Source organism: Tachypleus tridentatus, chromosome 4, assembly GCF_004210375.1.
Source record: "Tachypleus tridentatus isolate NWPU-2018 chromosome 4, ASM421037v1, whole genome shotgun sequence".
Lineage (NCBI taxonomy): Eukaryota > Metazoa > Arthropoda > Merostomata > Xiphosura > Limulidae > Tachypleus > Tachypleus tridentatus.
In genome coordinates, this window is record NC_134828.1 from 23,779,507 (window position 1) to 23,798,583 (window position 19,077).

At 37.3% G+C, this 19,077-nt stretch overlaps 1 protein-coding gene across 1 annotated transcript in view; it reads left to right on the forward strand.

The window, feature by feature from the left end:
* Positions 1-19,077, forward strand: part of LOC143248683 (ATP-binding cassette sub-family G member 8-like) — a 50,560-nt gene that overhangs the window by 5,293 nt on the left and 26,190 nt on the right. The window lies entirely within an intron of this gene.

Sequence of the window (19,077 nt, forward strand, 5' to 3'; positions counted from 1 at the left end):
GTTGTATGTTTGTGGCTGCTGTTGTTGGTGTTGGTGAACTTTCCAGACAGCAATGTCGTCTGCGAAATGTGAGAAGTATCCATTATTTGGATCTTTTAGAGGCATGTTATTCACGTACATGATGAATAGGATAATGTTAACCATCCCTCCTTGAGAGGCACCAGCTTCTGGAGTAAAACACTCTGAGAAGGTCCCTTCAACATTAACTCTATATATTCTGTTTTTCAAAAAGTTAGATAGCCAGCGAATAGCTCTCTGCGGTAGTTCCATTTCTTGCATTCGGAACCGGAGACCGTTATATCATACAATGTCGAATGCCTTCTCAATATCGATAAAGCAAGCGACAGTGCATTCTCGTTTATTAAAACTATCAACAATTGCTTCGGTTATTTTTGAATAAATGGTCTGTTGTTTGTCTGAGTTTTCTTAATCCATTTTGTTCTTCTGGTAATTTTGATGTTATCTCCAGGAATGTGGACAGTCTGTTATTGATTATTCTCTCAAGAATTTTGCCTACACAGCTGATCAGACTGACTGGTCGGTAGCTATTTGGGCTATTGGCTAGCTTTCCTTCTTTATGAAACATTAATACGTTTGCATGCTTCCAAGAAACCGTGATATATCCAGAATATAATGATAAATTAAAAATTGCTGTGAAATGTTCAAATAATTTCGGAGTGCATGTTTTAAGAAGGATGACTTGCATACCATCTTCTCCTGGATGTTTATTTTTTGTGTTAGTTATTGCTCCCATGAGTTCTTGTGCGGAAATTGTGTTTGTTAGCTTTGTGTTTATGTATTCGTTTGTGTTGTTGATTTGATAGTTATTTAAGTTGACTGGGAAAAGTTGTTCAGATAGTCACTGTTATTCGTTATGAAGTTGTTTACTTTGTTATAAAACTACACGTTCATGTCTGGGTCGTTATGTGTTTTAAACGTGTTTTGAAGTTGTTGTTTGAATGTTTCGGCTTTTTCTTTGGTTGTTTGTGCTGTGGTATTATTGTGTTCTAATGGTGTATATTTTCTTGTGTTTCCATTTGTGAGTCTTGTAGTGGTGCCACTGTTGATTGATCAGCATGTACCCACCCTGTCTTTGCCACTCGACGCATCCTTGGAGGCCGAAGCCATCCGTGTTTCCTTGGATCATACCATCACTATTTGTTCTCTATTCCTGTCGCCTAGAGACCTATAATCAATCAGACCTTGATGCTCTCATTGAACAGTTGCCGTCTCCCTTTTTAATCCTGGAGGACTTTAATGGACATCATCCCCTCTGGGGAAGTGCTGATGTTGATGGGAGGGGTCGCTCCATAGAGCATATGCTCTCTGATCACAACCTTTATCTTTTCAATACTGGCTCTTCTACTTATTTTTATGCACCTAGTCAGTCCGTAACTGCTGTTGATCTCTAAATTTGCTCCCCTTCACTTTTCCCTTACTTTTCTTAGAGGGTTGACAGTTACCCACTGGGCCGTGATTATTTTCCTACAGTTTTTAGAGATACTGGCTGTGGTTGTTGCCAATCGACCCGCGTGACCCAATGGAAGCTGGATCAAGCAAACTGGTTCTTTTCACTGCTCTCGCAGAACTTGATCTTGCCATCGTATGTAAGCCATCAGTGGATGACTGTAGGGCAGCAGTAACTGACTGTATTATACAGACAGCTGCTCAAAGTATTCCTAAAACTTCGACACGTTTTCCACAATATTCCCGTCCATGGTGAAATCCTGCCTGCCACATGGCACAGAAGGCTCAAAAACGGGCTAACTGCATCGCTTTTCAGCAGGCCTCTGCACATGTTTGGTAGGTAAAACGTCAAAGCGAGAAGGATTCTCGAATTAAGTTCACAACTAGCATATCTTCTATCACCAGTTTCAAAGTTATATAGGACAAGATTCGAAAGGTCAGTGGGCAATATAATTCTGTCTCCCTCTCAATCTTGTTCTCTGGCCAGGAAGTAGCTGATACCCAGAGCATCGCCGATACTCTAGGTGTAAGCTTTTGCCAGGTGTTTAGCACTTCTGTTTCATCCTCTTCCTTAGCCATCAAGACTTGAGCAGAGCGATCACCTCTTTCCTTTCAAGCTGATTGTCTCTATGATTACAATCGTCGCTTTACACTTGTGGAACTCAAACTGGCCCTTCAATGGTCTGGCAGTACATTGGTTGGATCTAATGAAGTACACTACAAAATATTGCGCCGTCTGTCTTCTTTTGCTATTCTTCCGATTGCTTTTAACCCGATCTGGCAGGAGAATGTTTTGCCTGATGCCTGGTTTCGGGCTATTGTCCTACCTTTCTATAATCCTGGGAAGGATCCCAAGATTCCTTCAAATTACCGTCCAATTACTTTGACGAGCTGTACCTGTAAGACCTCAGAGAAAATGGTTAATCTTTGTCTTGTTTGGTTCCTCGAATCAAACAACTTCTTCTCGCCCACCCTGCTTCGACTTGAAACGTCAATCAGAGCAGCCTTTCTCAAACGACAACATCTTGTATCAATACGAGATACAAGATTTTATTGACATTGAGAAGGCTTATGATTCAACGTAGAGGTATGGCATTTTGCGAGACCTCCATATATATGGGTCACGTGGCCATTTGCCCATTTTATATAATATTTTTTAATGGACAGGCGATTCCAAGCTCGTGTGGGTTCGACACTTTCCAGTTCTTTTATACAGGAACTTGGAGTCCATCAGAGCTGTGTTTTGAGTGTCACACTTTTCAATATAAAGATTAATGCCAGCACTGAACAATTTCCTCTTATTGTTGTAAACGGGCTCTATGTCGACAACTTTCACATCCTTCCTCAGTGGACCATATTTTTTTCAGAACAGACGATCTGCTATTACTCTTTTGGCCTTCGTATCCACACTTAGTTGGGTGAACTGGGTGTGCTCTTGGATAACATTGCTGCATGCACTGGTCATCCCATTCCATTTTGGCTTCTTACAATCCCCAAATGTGACCTTTCTTTAAGTCATCTGAGAAAAGTAGACACTCCTGATTGGAAAATACTGTCTGTTATTTGCTGAACATCCTTTCAAACCATCCTTCTATTCCTATTTATACAGATGGTTCAAAATCAGGTAACTGTGTGGGCTCTGCCATGGTTTGTTGTAGTTCGGTAGTTGTGTGCAGAGCTACTCTACAGCTTCTGTGTTCACTGCTGAATTGTATGTAATTTCTCTTGCCCTGGATAACATTGAAGTTAAGCAGTACTCAAACTGCACTATTTATACTGACTCACTTAGTTCTCTACTGGCCCTGGAATCACTTCATGTTAGTTCACACCCTGTCCTCGCCGACATCCAAAACCGACTGGCCCATTTCTATTTAACATCTACTTCTATTCACTTCTTCTGGATACTATGCCACGTTGGTATTCGCTGGAACAAGCTCGTCTACACTACAGTTAAATCTGGCTGCTCTGGCACTATCACTGCTGTGCCTGTTCCATACATGGACTATGGTCCTGTATTCAAGGCTCCGTGCCAGTTGGCAGTCGACTTGCAGTGAGCAACGTAAAAGCAAGCTTTTCCAAATAAAACTCTCTATTGGATTTTGGCCGTCTTGCTTCTGTAAGGATCAGAAAGAGGAAGTTGTTCTAACTAGACTGCGCATTGGTCAGTTTTTTAACTCATCGTTTTCTTTTATTTGGAACTGATGTTCCAATGTGTTGTCTGTATAACACTCGGATCACAATAAGCCACATTTTACTGTCTTACCGTCGTTACGACTCTAAACGATGGCACCATTTTAAACATGTTTTGTCTCAAGGTTTATCCATAATGTTAGACAGTGTTATTGGCAATGATGACATGGTCCACCTTGGAGATGTTTTTAGTTTTTTAAAAGCCATTACTATTTTTAATGCTATTTAAGTTGTTTAATTTATACATTAGACCTTTTCTAATGTGATAATGATAAATTATTTAATGAAATAATATTTGTATTTAAACACTTTCACGTGCAATGTAGTTTTATGATCATAAGGTTATTTATTGTGTTATGTACTGTCAAGATTTTGAAATTGTATAATTGTTTGACACTATATTGTTTTAAATATATTGTTATCAGTGTGTGTGCACAATAATTAAAAATTGGCTTTAGACTATTTTTAATTCTCTAAGTCTAAGGAGTGAGGAGTGACGGATTTACTGTTATACATTTAACATTACGTTTGTATCATTTGAATGCGGGTAATGTATATTATTGTGTACTGCGCAAGTTCGGCCTGCTTTCGAAGTTTGTAGAAGATTCTAGATTGTAGCAATCGACAATGTGGTTGTTAGCGTATCTTCAAATATTGTTGCACTTTTCAGAATCTCACTTAATGACTATAAAAGCTAGCCATCGCAAGGCACCGAGAGACAGTTATAGAATATTGTTCAGTAGCTACAGTCACTATATAATAAATCTCGGAAGCTATAATTGTGACAAGTGCTTATTAATCAGCAAACTACAGATATTTGACCAGGAACTTTTATATATTTCGAACATCACGAACTTCAGTAAATTAGCTTCGGACGTTAGTATATATAGACGTTAGATATTGTCGTAGGGGAAAACTCTCGTGTAAAGAATAGAGCTAGCTTGCATTCCGGTCAAGTGTGTCAGTCTTTCAACATAAAATTAAGTCGATCGTCGGTCTGGTCCGTTGATAAAATATTCCGTTTCAGAACAGGTAGAAGAATAAATATTGTTTGTGAGTTTGCAAATGTTTTGTATCTAAATAATTATTTGCAATAACTGTTATTATAAATTGTATTTTTTGTATATTTAAAATATATTTGTGTTAAGATAGTTGTGTATCAATTTTGTTGTCAGAGATAAATTTGATATATATATTGAATTTTAATTAACTTCTAAATTAAACTTTCCAGCTTTTTGAAATCATAATGCGTAACATAACAAATCGGATAACATCCCGCTAGTACAGCGGTAAGTCTACGGATTTACAACTCTAAATTCAGGGGTTCAATTCCCCTCGGTGGGCACAGCAGATAGCTCGATGTGGCTTTGCTATAAGAAAACACACACACACACACACACACACACACAAATCGGAGACTCGTCCGAGATAATTTATCATGTAATAGGTAATACTATCCACGCATGTTCGTTGGACACATGAACAAACTATGCTCTTTTAGAACAGGCAGTTTTCTAACTCCAATTTAGCAATATAACTTCCCTACCTGTTATAAAATGTAACAGTCCGGTGTCGCTTCATGATTATATTACCGGTTTGGTGACTGTTGAGGACTCCATTTGCTTATGGAAAAGTGTTTCGAAATTGTTTTACTCAAGCGTGGTTATTAGCGATTCTTCTTTCTCAGAAAATGAAGCAAAAACTCGACAAATCGCTTTCGAGAAGACAATATAATGCCCCAATTCATTTTTTTTTTTAGCAATTAATAATCTTCCTTCAGACTGTAACTACATTCTGATTGGATTTATTTTTTAAGCTGCTGTTCCAGTTTAGGTTAATTCATGAAAACGGTTATTTGATTTAAGACTTAGAACACTCGCATTATTCGTTTAATTAACACGAGTATTGTTGATGCTGCGGGATATAACGTAATTCACTGACTTCATCAACAAGACCGAATTTTACTGAATAAAACATTTGTAAACTTCCTGATACAGTTTATTTTACTTTAACTTACAAAACACGACAGAAAATGGACTGGATTTGAAACCTATGCATGTTTTAATGAATTGTTTTGGTTTTTGAATTTCGCGCATAGCTACAATAGGGCCACCTACGCTAGCCGTCCTTAATTTTGCAGTGTAAGACTAGAGGGAAGGCAGCTAGTCATCACCACCCACCGCTAACCCTTGGGCTACTCTTTTACCAACGAATAGTGGGATTGACCGTAACATTATACACCCCCACGGCTGGGAGGGCGAGCATGTTTAGCGCGACGCGGGCGCGAACCCGCGACGAGTCGCACGCCTTTTGCGCTTGGCCATGCATTTAAAGAGGGAAGAGGGGTGGGTAGGCGTTACTTAGTAAATAGTCCATGTGTTGTGGATCTAACAGCCCAAAAATTCGAGGTGTGCTATTATTGAACGCGCTCCGCACCATCTGCAGTGACCGAATTACCACGTGATAGTCAATAGTTTTCTTAGTTTGTACAGTCAACTGGACCAAACCCTTTGTGGTAGCGAGTACTGCTTGTTTTCTTCCTTCCGGTCAGTAGCTGTGAATGGAGATGTCTAATTGAATGCTAACGTTATCAACTAACCTGGACTTTTAGCTCACATGCGCATATGGTATCGTTTCGGGGCCAGGCATGTTCAAGTGGGTTAAGGCGTTCGACTCGTAATCTGGGGGTCGCGGGTTCGAATCCCCGTCACACCAAACATGCTCGCCCTTTCACCCATGGGTGCGTTATAACGTCACTGTCAATCACACTATTCGTTGGTAAAAGAGTAGCCCAAGATAGCCCTTGAGTAGCTTTGCGTGAAATTCAGAAACAAACTAAAAACAACAACAGTATTATTTAAGCTGTAAGATCCCCATCCAATTCCTAATGCAGCAAAACTAAAAGTTTATAATTTTTATAATTTCAACGTTTTTTTCTCCATTCTAAAACATTAATGTTTTTTATTATTATTATCCCTAGCCGGACGTTTGTTAAGAATGGTTTTAACGCTATATTTATATTCGGTGGAAAGAGGAATTGACGAATGTATTTGTCCAGTATTCTGTTAAAACGCAATAATTTTTAATGCACTTAATCACACCATGTGGTGTAGCTAAGTCCGATATACACGAAATGTGTAATCTTGCTTATATTTTTATAATAATAGAAAATACTTTTCAACCCTAGCGGTCAAATTCAAAATTATCTTATTTTAATGTTCTCAAAGCTTGATTGTATGAAGGGGTCAAGGACGAGCTGAACGTTGTCTCATCTTTACTTCTGTTTTCTAAGCACGCGAACAGGAGGCCACAATAGGTAACAGAACAACTACCACGTGCAGCACGAGCCACTTTTACGAGCCGTATAGGGTTACGTTATGCAGTTTAAATAGAAGCATGCGAGTGACCGTACTAATAAACTCTATAGAATTGCCTTATTATTCGGTGCTACTGTTTTTAACCCTTATTGACGCAAATGTTCAGTTTATATTTGATGTCGCAATAGTCTCGACTATTCTGGGGGTCCGATATGTACAAGAAGCGTATATAACAAACCTACAGCGTGTGTGAGGGGTGAAGCAGCTGGTGTCACAAACCAGTGAAGATAATATTAGTAACAATTAGTAATATTAATATGAATTCGAGTTTTAACAGGGAGAAATTAACTCAACTTTGTGCCAGTTGTGAAAATTACACATAAAGGTGTAAAAATTGTGTAAAACCGATCTAAGGGGTGGATCAACAAAGACAGGAATACTATTGGCTGCGTATCCTCCTGCCAACAGCTGTACTCAGGGTTAGCTTGGCAGTTAACTCTGTGTTGGCTTTGGAAAACTATAGCAGTTTTAACAATTAGTTTAAAATATTGATGTAATACCATTACTGTAACAATACTGTGAAGGTTAAATAACTTTATTAGCTTTTAATATTGCTATATATCTGCCGCCTCGTGTACCTGACATCGCGAGCCGAATCGTGTGGGTGTCGTAGCTGTGGAATTGTTAAGTTTAGTCAACTGTAAACATCAGATTTCCTCTCCATGGATCGTTGTATAAAGGTAGATCTCAGTGTCGTAATATTGGTAGACGTGTCGGTTTTTTGTTTTGTCTACTAACACATTCTTCAAAAGTAAAATGAAATGATTGTCTATCAATGGACAGCTGCAAGAGATGTATATGTAACAAAGGAGAAATATATGATATGCACTTATTCTGTGTTACTTCTTCCAGAAAGGCTTAGCTTGTAATTCGACTCGGTATATTTTTCGAAAGCACAAAGCAAGATACAATAATTACTCCTGGACAGAACTGTATTTGGTTGTAGTACAAAAATACTGTCGATAAATACAAAATTTACGAATTGAAGTTGTTTCCATGCACTTATAAGGAAACCTAACCACAAAAGAATAACAAAAACAATTTTAAAATTTACATCGAAAATAATTAATTTACAAGTAATCGCATGTTTCAGTTGAATTGTGGTGTTTTCGAGTGAACCAAAATATTTTAAATATTTTGTTTGTTTGTTTTAAATTTCGCGCAAAGGTACTCGAGGGCTATCTGCTCTAGCCGTCCCTAATTTAGCAGTGTAAGACTAGAGGGAAGCCACCTAGTCATCACCACCCACCACCAACTCTTGGACTACTCTTTTACTAACGAATAGTTGGATTGATCGTAAAATTATAGCGCCCCCACGGCTGAAAGGGCGAACATGTTTGGTGCGACCGGGATTCAAACCCGCGACTCTCGGATTACGAGTCGAACACCTTAACATGCTTGGCCATGCCGGGCCGTCTTTAAATATTTAAAAGACAAGGGAGCGGGGGACATAATTGTCTCATTCTTGATGACAAGAAACTCGCTTGAAATAAAAAATATCTCAGAACAGGTTGTATAGGTATTGACACTTTTATTGATAAGGAGAGCACAATGTTTCGACCTTCCTAGGTCATCTTCAGGTTAATAGAAGAGTTTGTAACTGACCGTTGCCGGACACATATCTTAGGGACGAGAGTATAAACGGGTACGAGATTGTAGGGGGCGATGCAGTTGGATGTTAGGTTATTAATTAGTATAGGTATAAAGGTCTTCCGTTATGCTGGTTTAATTTTGGTTTTAGTTGATGTATAAGTTAGGGATTCTCTGTCTCATTGTGTGGCCCGATGCCTTTAAAATATCTTATAGAACGCGTGCCACTCCTTTCCACATGTGATATTGTTTATATTTTTTATGCTCGTTCATTATATTAAGTAAGTTATTTGTTCATGTACTTCTGTTTTTATTTTTTATTAATAATATATAAAACCAACTCTGGCAGGGACATCTTTCCTTTAACAGATTCATATACACCTCTTGGAAGGACAACAACTAAAAAAAAAAAAAAAAAGCTTACACGTTGTAGAAACATTTTGTTGACAATTAGGCTTAGCGTATATGGATATTTTGGGTAAATCCTACAAAATTTGTATGTCTACTTGAAAGTTATTTGCTTTTATTAGTATTAATTGTATTTCCAAGAAGCTGTTCCAAGTTTTTAAACAAAATGTCTTTTCGACTACACAATGTTGTAGAAACATTTTGTTGACAATTAGGCTTAGCGTATATGGATATTTTGAGGTAAATCCTACAAAATTTGTATGTCTGCTTGAAAGTTATTTGCTTTTATTAGTATTAATTGTATTTCCAAGAAGCTGTTCCAAGTTTTTAAACAAAATGTCTTTTCGACTACACTCCTGTATAATTTTCGTAAACCGGTTTTGTTTAGCGAGTTCGTTGTCCCAGTATATAAATGGTCGTTTTTGACGTTTTGTGACGAAGCGTTCGTAATCTTCCAACACTGAATACAACAGAGACATCTATCGCTATACTACTGAATAATTTGTGAAACTTTCATTTTTGCCGCGTGGGAAGCTTTATCATGAACTACATTAATGGTTCATAATAAAGATCGCTAAGAATTACAGAAGACTGTAACTGAACGTTTCTTAACCAGTAAAGATCCAGTTCAAACATTACTTCAAAACATTTACAGTTAAGGCTATACACGTATCAAACCACGCATGTTAGACTTACAAGGAAAATAAAATCAACGTAAACCAGCCTGATCATAATTCTCATTAGTACTCTCTTGTCAACCTACAAGTAAAACAGCAGCTTGGTATATTGTACCTTAACCCTTTATAGAATACTAAATAAGTCACTGTGAGGGTCGTAGAGGTATTGAAAAGTCGGTTTGTTCTGTATTTCACACAAACTAAAAAGTAACATTAGTGTTAACAATGTTACCATTACCCCTAAAAGTTAGCTTTCTTACGAACATTGTGTTCTTTTAAAAAGCTTAAGTACAGGGTGAAAGAGGGATTACCAGCTATTAGATGACTGCGGCACGTCGATACTCAATGCTTTGTACACTATACAATCGGTATCTTTCGGGATCTAATCCATACATTGCCTACGAAATTAAGGAGTAATAAAAAGAAAAAAGAAATACACGTAATATTACATTTTATTACACGCATTCGTAGAATAATTACTTCAAAAGACACGAAGAGTTATTTAAAGCGATGCTTTACAATTCTCTGCTGGTAATATTTTATATGCTCTTAGTAGGGATTGTGTCTTAGATTATGCATATATTTTATCTTTGTTGTGCATTATATATAAAGTAAGAAAAGATACTGTAAACGTTATTTAATCAAACTACAAATCCATATTTTGACTGTACCAAATGTAATGTTACGTCATCGTGGAGACAGTAGTGATTTGTAGTTTCGGTAAATATATATAGTATCTCCAGACTTGTTTCCTCCCTTTCTGAAATGCAGGTTTGCAAATTCCCAATTGTTTTGTATATCCCGTGTCAACTATTTTTCCACCTTAATTTAGGTTACGTAAGGAAATATATTGCTAGGAATTATAAAGGTAATGCTGCCAGACTTTTCCCATTCCATTATTTTTTGTTATGGAAACTCACCTGACATTCCATGTTCACATGATGTTGTTTTCTGTGCACCGTAATTAAAAGGTTGGTGTTTGCCTGTTACGTTATATTACTTTCACGGACTTTTAAATAAGTTACTGTCTTACTAAAATTTAGGGTCCGGCATGGCCAGGTGGTTAAGGCGTTCGACTCGTCATCTGAGTGTCGCGGGTTCGAATCTCCGTCGCACCAAATATGTTCGCCCTTTCAGCCTTGGGGGCGTTATAATGTAACGGTTAATCCCACTATTCTTTGGTAAAAGAGTAGCCCAAGAGTTGTTGGTGGGTGGTCTTACACTGCTAAATTAGGGATGGGTAGCGCAGATAGCCCTCGTGTAGCTTTGCGCGAAATTCAAAAACAAACAAACATTACTAAAATATACGAATCGTATCCCTAAGAATGTGACATTGATCTCACCTATCACGATTTGCACCCATGCAGGCAGGGCTCTTGGGGTGGGTAACGTGTGTCCCTCCTCAGGACGTCCTCTCCAAGATACGGCAAAATTGACATTACAATTACCATACAGGCCACAATATTTGCCTAGGGCTGGCTCTCTCTGTATGCAGGTGTGAAGGAGATGTCTGCCTATACTAACTTGTCGCTTCTACAAATATGTGATGTGCTGCTACGTCATTTTTAAAACCGTATTATGTGTCAATAATAAAAAAGGCACTTCGCAGCGCCATCTTTCGGAATCCTAGCGTAAACTGTGCTTTCCAATTCCCTGGAGTAGAAATTATAAAAAAACAAACCTAAAACGTGTCTTTGAGTGGAATGTGAAACTGAATCTTCATTTCCAGCTCAGATGTTTAGACAAAACTAGTGTTATTCGACTTTTCTCTATAAATATGTTTTTAAGGCACCTTAGGCTAATTTAGTTGGTATTCCTCACAGAAGTATTGTTGGAATATTGTTTATGCTTGTGAATAGGAGCTATTTCTATTGAAAACATTTTGATAAAATCGACCTTTACTTGAGAGACTGCCTGTAGATGTATTACGTAAATGTGATAGTTTGACAGGGCTTAGTACCACTTAGCCTGTAGATGTATTATGTAAATGTGATAGTTTCACAGGGCTTAGTATCACTCAGCCTGTAGATGTATTATGTAAATGTGATAGTTTCACAGGGCTTAGTATCACTCAGCCTGTAGATGTATTATGTAAATGTGATAGTTTTACAGGGCTTAGTACCACTTAGCCTGTAGATGTATTATGTAAATGTGATAGTTTCACTTAGGGTAGATGTATTATGTAAATGTGATAGTTTCTTAGTACCACTTAGCCTGTAGATGTATTATGTAAATGTGATAGTTTCACAGGACTTAGTACCACTTAGCCTGTAGATGTATTATGTAAATGTGATAGTTTTACAGGGCTTAGTACCACTTAGCCTGTAGATGTATTATGTAAATGTGATAGTTTCACAGGACTTAGTTCCACTTAGCCTGTAGATGTATTATGTAAATGTGATAGTTTCACAGGGCTTAGTACCACTTAGCCTGTATATGTATTATGTAAATGTGATAGTTTCACAGGGCTTAGTACCACTTATGTATATGTATTATGTAAATGTGATAGTTTCACAGGGCTTAGTACCACTTATTTTTATATTTCAGAAGTAGAAGAAAAAACGTTATTCTTGATGGAACTCCAAGTACTTACCTTCTCGCATTAATTCAGTTTTAAAGAATTCTAACTTGTCAGTGTGTGAGTTTTTGGAATACTAGTTTTTGTGCTGCCACCATGCGACGAATGTGCCTTACCGAACACAATTTTTTGTATGCAAATGTTTGTGCCAGGAAGGTGTAAAAATAGACTCAAACGATTGATAATACATAACGCTACATGCTTGACGTGCGAAAGGTTTGGTGCAGGGACATACAAAGATTGGATTACACACTACCTATATATAATCAAAATATTGCCCTGGCCCGATATGGCCAGGTGGTTAAGGCACTCGACTCATAATCCGAGGGTCACAGTTTCATATCCCCGTCACGCCAAACATTCTCATCCTTTCAACCGTAGGGGCGTCATAATGTGTCAGTCAATCCCATTATTAGTTGGTAAAAGATTATCCCAAGAGTTGGCGGTGGGTGGTGATAACTACCTGCCTTCCCTCTAGTCTTACACTGCTAAATTAGGGACGGCTAGCGCAGACAGCCTCGTGTAGCTTTGCGCGAAATTCCAAACAAGAACTATGCAGCTTATGTTATATTGACCAATAAGGTAGATAAATAGATGGATACCTTCTTTTATTTATCTTACCTTTTGAACACTTTCTTGTTACGCAGTTAATCATTTCCGTTTCCGCTGTTTCAGTTCATCGTTCATTGCATTAAATGTTCTAAAATTGCCTACGTAATCTAAGCCCATTACTTGACTGTGTGCGTGTCCACTTATAACTGGCGAAGCGCTAGACCGATTGTCACCAAACCTAACACGAAGGGACTAGTATTCGGACTTGGGGTTGCTATGCCACCTACATACCCTGGAGCCTATATGTCTCCCCTATGTGTACCTGAATATATAGGTTCGATACGAGTTTATTTCTTCTTGTTATTATCTTAAACTTGGCCACCAGGTTCATATAGTTTGGTTTGTTTTGAATTTCGCGCAAAGCTACACGAAGACTATCCGCGCTAGCCGTCACTAATTTAGCAGCGTAAGACTTAGAGGGAAGGCAGCTAATCATCGCAATCCATCGCCAACTCTTGGGCTACTCTTTTACTAACGAATAGTGGGATTGACTGCACATTATAACGCCCCCACAGCTGAAAGGGCGAGCATGTTTGGTGTGACGGGGGTGTTCATATAGGTTGCTGTAAAACTATGAATTTTTGATAATTTTCATTTTGCTGGGGAGTTTTTCTCCAATCATAAAAAAAATAACTCTTGAGAAATTAGAGATAGTAAATAAGACGTGATATAAGAAAATTATTGTTTTCAGTATTAAACAAAATTACGTATTTTTCAAAGTTTTATATATATATATATATATATATATATAAAAAAAAAACCCACAATTTATTTTCAGAGGGCTCTGTTCTCGTCCTTAAACTGTTGTTAAATGTGTATTGTCTGTCATGTTGCCAGATAACGTTTGACGGAGAATTGCGTCGCATGTTTCAGATTTGATAAGCTTGCATTTGCTGTAAGATTTAACTTCTAATAGAGCAGAGAGAAAGTTTGCGGTCGCTGTACAAATAGCCCATTGTTTAGATTTGTTCTCAACCACAAATTATAATACTTGATGAACAGATAAGCTTTGGAAATAGATATAAAATTAAGGTAATCTTTTGTTTGAAACCGGATAGTTAATATAGTCCTGAACAATTTGTGGGTTTGCTTATGAAAATATTTCTAAAATATCCAAACTGTAGTTGACTTAATAATTACGCAAAAATTCGTGATGCATTACACTACCATTTGAATTTCGCGCAAAACTGCATGAGCGCTATTTGCGCTAGCTGTTCCTAATTTAGCAGTATAAGACTAGAGGGAAGACCGCTAGTCATCACCGTCCACCGCCAACTCTTTTGCTACTTTTTTCAATGAATAGTGCGATTAATCGTTGGATTATAATGCCCCACAGCCGAAAGGGCAAGCATGTTTGGTGAGATGGGGATTCGAGCTCGCGACCCTCAGATTGAGTCGAGCGCCCTAACTACTTGTAATAAGTAGTGAATTTCCGAAGATAAACCGAAATGTCCATCTAATTTATCTAGGAATATTCTCTAGGTGTTTCTTTAAATATGATTCCTGTATGGATATCGTAATTTCTTTGGTTTGCGCGTGAGAGCGAGGGAGAAATAGACAGTTTTAAACTTGAGACAGCAACATGTTTTCGGACTTGCTTCTGGGGTTCGATTTCTAGCCAGAGCAAAGAAACAACTGACTGCAAGAACACTTCCACGTATGACATAAAAAGTAATTTGGCACATACCAAGTAGTTGAACGGGCTGTTATTGTGGTTTACCTCCATACGAAACCTTGAAGTAATTTTATGATTTCTGAGTATTTCCAAGGAAACACTTATTACTAGTGCAGCTTTATATGTTTGGGTAATTTTCTAGGTTGTTGAACGCTAATCGAAAGACATCTCTGTTATTTGAACGAAGGGAATTACATATACCATTTGATGTATTTTTTATTTATTGTATCCGATGTAGCTTGAATGACTGGTTTTTATATCGACGATGACGTATCTGTTATTTCTTTTGCAAACTCTTGCGTGTCCTACCTTACCTTGATATCAACAGCGATGAGTGGTTCATAGAATGTCTCGGAGCTTTTGTTTTTGCAGCGCAAACGTTTAGCTTACAGCTCCATCTCTTGACCAATTTGAGAAATAATTGTGGTTTCGACACAGGATTTCGATTGATGTATTTGACCACGTTTACAGTGTCGTACATTAATTTACTGTAATCCTGCCCAAAATAATTTCAAGTTGAAGGTAGGCGAGTAGTAGTTATCCTGATTGGTAATAATACTGAAGTGGGTATACGCATGGTATTGTTAGCGCACAAACGTAAAGTATAGCTAATAAAGAGGGAATTAAAGGTCTAGTTAATTAGTTTAATCCTACTTGTATTAATTATCCGGTTGACTGTGGAAGTAAGTTCCATAAAACTTTGAGGAAAATGGAATACCCTCTTGTTTTCGAATGTTGGTAATAAGAGAGGATCGCACCTCTGCCCGGTAATTTTATTTTGGCTTTTATAATCTGTTTATTGATGAATTCAAATAAGGGGAAAAATAAATGGGGTGGCGGTGGTTTCTTTGAATTTTGTTCAAAGCTACACGAGGGCTATCTGCGCTATCTGTCCCTAATTTAGCAGTGACAGAGTGGAGGGAAGGCAGCTAGTCATCACCACTCACCGCCAACTCTGTAGCTCTCTTTTACCAACGAATACCGGGATCGACCATCACATTATAACGCCCCCACGGCTAAAAGGGCGAGCATGTTTGGTGTGACAGGGATACGGACCCCCTCAAACAGCAAACTGTGGGTCAAGCGCCCTAACCAGCAAGCCATGCGGGGCTTACTTTGTTTGCGAAAGAGAGAGAGAGAGAGTGTGTGTGTGTGTGTATGGGGACAGATGTTTTTGTACCTGGTGTCATCGGGTTAAACGTGCACTGTTTTAACATTAGCCTTGACTTGTAGACTACTGAGAGCGAACGTGTTAAAACCAGACCTGAAGCCATTTCGTATATTTGTTTTTAATATATTTTTGGTTAAACTGTCTGGAGTCAAGCTACCTTTTATGGCGTTGTGTTTTAGACGTTATTAACCGACTTTTCTTACTTCTGAAGCTACGAGTTCATTGCTTGCCGCCATCGAACATGATTACTTAGAAATTAGATTTTAACGTGGTCAAATTAGGGCAAACGTTTATTTTATCAGTACAGCAGTAAGCTTTTTTTTTTTTAAGAGTAACATAGTTAATCTATTAATTAAACTTTCATTGTGCAAAGAGCATAAACAATGGAAATTGAAAAACTTGTGAAGCGAGAAAATTCCTTACAAACAAGGAAGAATACAGAGAATCCGTACAAAACTAGGCCTATAAAGGATGTTTATTATTTGACATAGTTACGAGTGAAACAGCAGCGCCACGTTGCAGAGCTTCGACTAAAGTATGGAATCAACATGACAATGAAAAAAAATATCTAACGCATAACATGAAGTGTCATGATACATCAGTGATATAAAAACAAGAACATTTTAAAAGTGATAATTTCAGTCGTAAAATAAAAGCATACATACGGATGGATATATATTTAGTTTTATATCTATTAAAACTTCGCTTTGGACATTTCAGGACAGCATTCTAGTTTTGTATATTTCGCTAACAGATATTTATTGCTCTCCTGTTTATGAGCCAACACAATCTAGTGGTCAGCATCTTACAATGACTCCTAATGTCCTAGCGGTCAAGGCTTTCGATAAGTAACTTTCGGGTCGCGAAATCAAATACCGTGAACGAACATACTCGCTCTTTCAGCCGTGGGGGCGCTATAATCGCACTTTTTGTTGGTAATAGAATAGCCCAAAATTTGGTGGTGGGTGGTGTTGACTAGCTGCCTTCCTTTTAGTATATCACGCCTTAATTTCGGCTGATGTAGATAGCCCTAGAGTAGGTTTGCGTGAAATTGAACAAACATACATGTACAAATGAATTGGTTCGTGAATGTCCAACGTTATTCACAAACGCATTTATTTTTACTAACGAAAACTTTAAATCTGCCATATACCATTAATAGTACGAGAGAAGACGGTTTTATGGACTCTTTTCAGCAGTATTTCTGTGTACGTATGTGTGTGTGTAACATTTGTTCAAGATGTAAAAGGTATATTAAAAGATGTGCGATAAGAATCTGATGCAGTAATTTACGACAGTAGAAGCAAACCAACGCAAACATTCAAAGACGTTTTCAAAGTTGGTTACTACTGTATAAATAACTATAATTCTAATTACTTGCAAGATTTTCTTTCAATATCCAAGGTCTCTCTTTACCTGGCGATTTCTGACTACTGACTGATGGTGCCATCTGTAGTTAATCCTGATTGTAATTTACTTGGAAATTTCAATGAATAGATGTCCACAATTATTTTTAATATATTAAACTATACATAGATATTACACCCTTAAATAGTTAATCTGCCAGAAATTTGACATACTTTTCACACAAGTAGAAAAAAAAAGATAAAATTATGTTGTTTTTTTTTCAGTTCTGGTTAAGTAACGAGAACCCGAGTCACATTTAATTTAAAGTAATACGAGATACTGTTAGTTGATAAATATTAGAAATGCTTACTTCGCCTATTAATTAAAACGTAATTAATTTAAAATTACTTCAAAAACTGTAATTTCGGAAGCAATTAGGTGAATTTTCTGTATCTTTGGATATCTCGAGTTTTTCAATAGTTTAAGCTTGTGAAATTAGACTATTCTAATAATATATAAAAATATATTTTGAGAGTAATTGCGATCTAGAAGCACTGAAGATTAGAACGCGAGTTCGAATCCCCATCACAAAGGATAGATATCTCTTTCAGCCATGAGGGCATTATAATATCACGGTCAGTCTTACTAATCGTTGGTAAAAGAGTAGCCCAAGAGGTGGAGGTTGGTGAGTGATATTAACTATCTGACTTCCCTTATTGCATATCGCTGCTAACGTAGTCCCGGCTGGTGAAGGTAGCCTTCGCATAGCTTTGCGCGAAATTCAAAGCTAAGATGTTAACAGTTCAGAAACGATAAAAATAATAATTTCCCGACAGTATTTCGAAAACAAATTGCCAAAGCTGGTTTGGTGTTTAGATTTGTGGGCTCAAGCCACTTACAATCGGAGTTCGATTCCCAACGGTGAACAGAACGCCGGTAGCTGTGTAAATTTGTGTTAAAATAAACAAATAAAATAAGTATTCAGCTAGATATAGTACGAATAAATTAATATTAATTTATTTTGGCGACCTGTAGTTTTATCATTCCGCGCTACTTTCGTGACTGTTCACCAGGTGGCTCAGCGGTAAGTCTACACACTTACGACGCTAAATACAAAAGATGGTGAGAACAGATAACGTACTGTATACTTTGTGTTCAACTAGTCAAAATCAAAAGTTAAATCGTGGCTGCATAAACGTATAACGTAGGTCAGAATCTCGGATGTTGGCCACAAAAATAACTCAAAAATCGGTTTCTAATGTTATCAGTTTTAGGGGCTTGATTATATTAATTTCCTCCGAATATGCACTGTATATTGATAGGTAGTTAAGCCTTTCTAGTGATATTTAAAAAAAAATACAGTGAAATATAACAAATTACTAAGACTAGATTAATTTCTTTTTTTTTCAGTAGTTTCTACCAAAATATAAAAAATGTATATTTTTTGAACTATTAAATTTAAATGTTCTCTGGATTTTCTTTCGAATTACGTCATGTTTCCTAAAAAAAAAATTCTTCAGGGTTGTTGGCCACCCAGTGGACTATTATAAAGTTTTCAGAGGTATTTTACTGGCTGTGGGAAAAATTTGTTTCTCGGCCCTGTGAATTTTGAACGTCTTGCATATTTTTTCCTTAATTATCAAAGTTAACATGAACAAATACATCTTAATGGTGGCACAAGTTAGTCATAATTATTATTTATGCATCAATTCTATTTTTATAATAAAATCTGATTTTGCAGTAATACATTTTTAACTTTATCGAAATATAGCCTAGGAATATTATCTGTAGCAAATTAGAAGAACCCTGGCGGCTAAATGGTGTAAGCATGGTTAGTTAACAGCAACCGCGTTTTTCGTGGAATCGTGTATTATGGAGGTTATTCTAAATCAGCCTAACACAGGAGTCTGATTCGAAAGACAAGCTTGGGAAGGTACATCTCTTTATAGATTAACATTCTGCCCTCGTTTTATGTTGTTACTTTA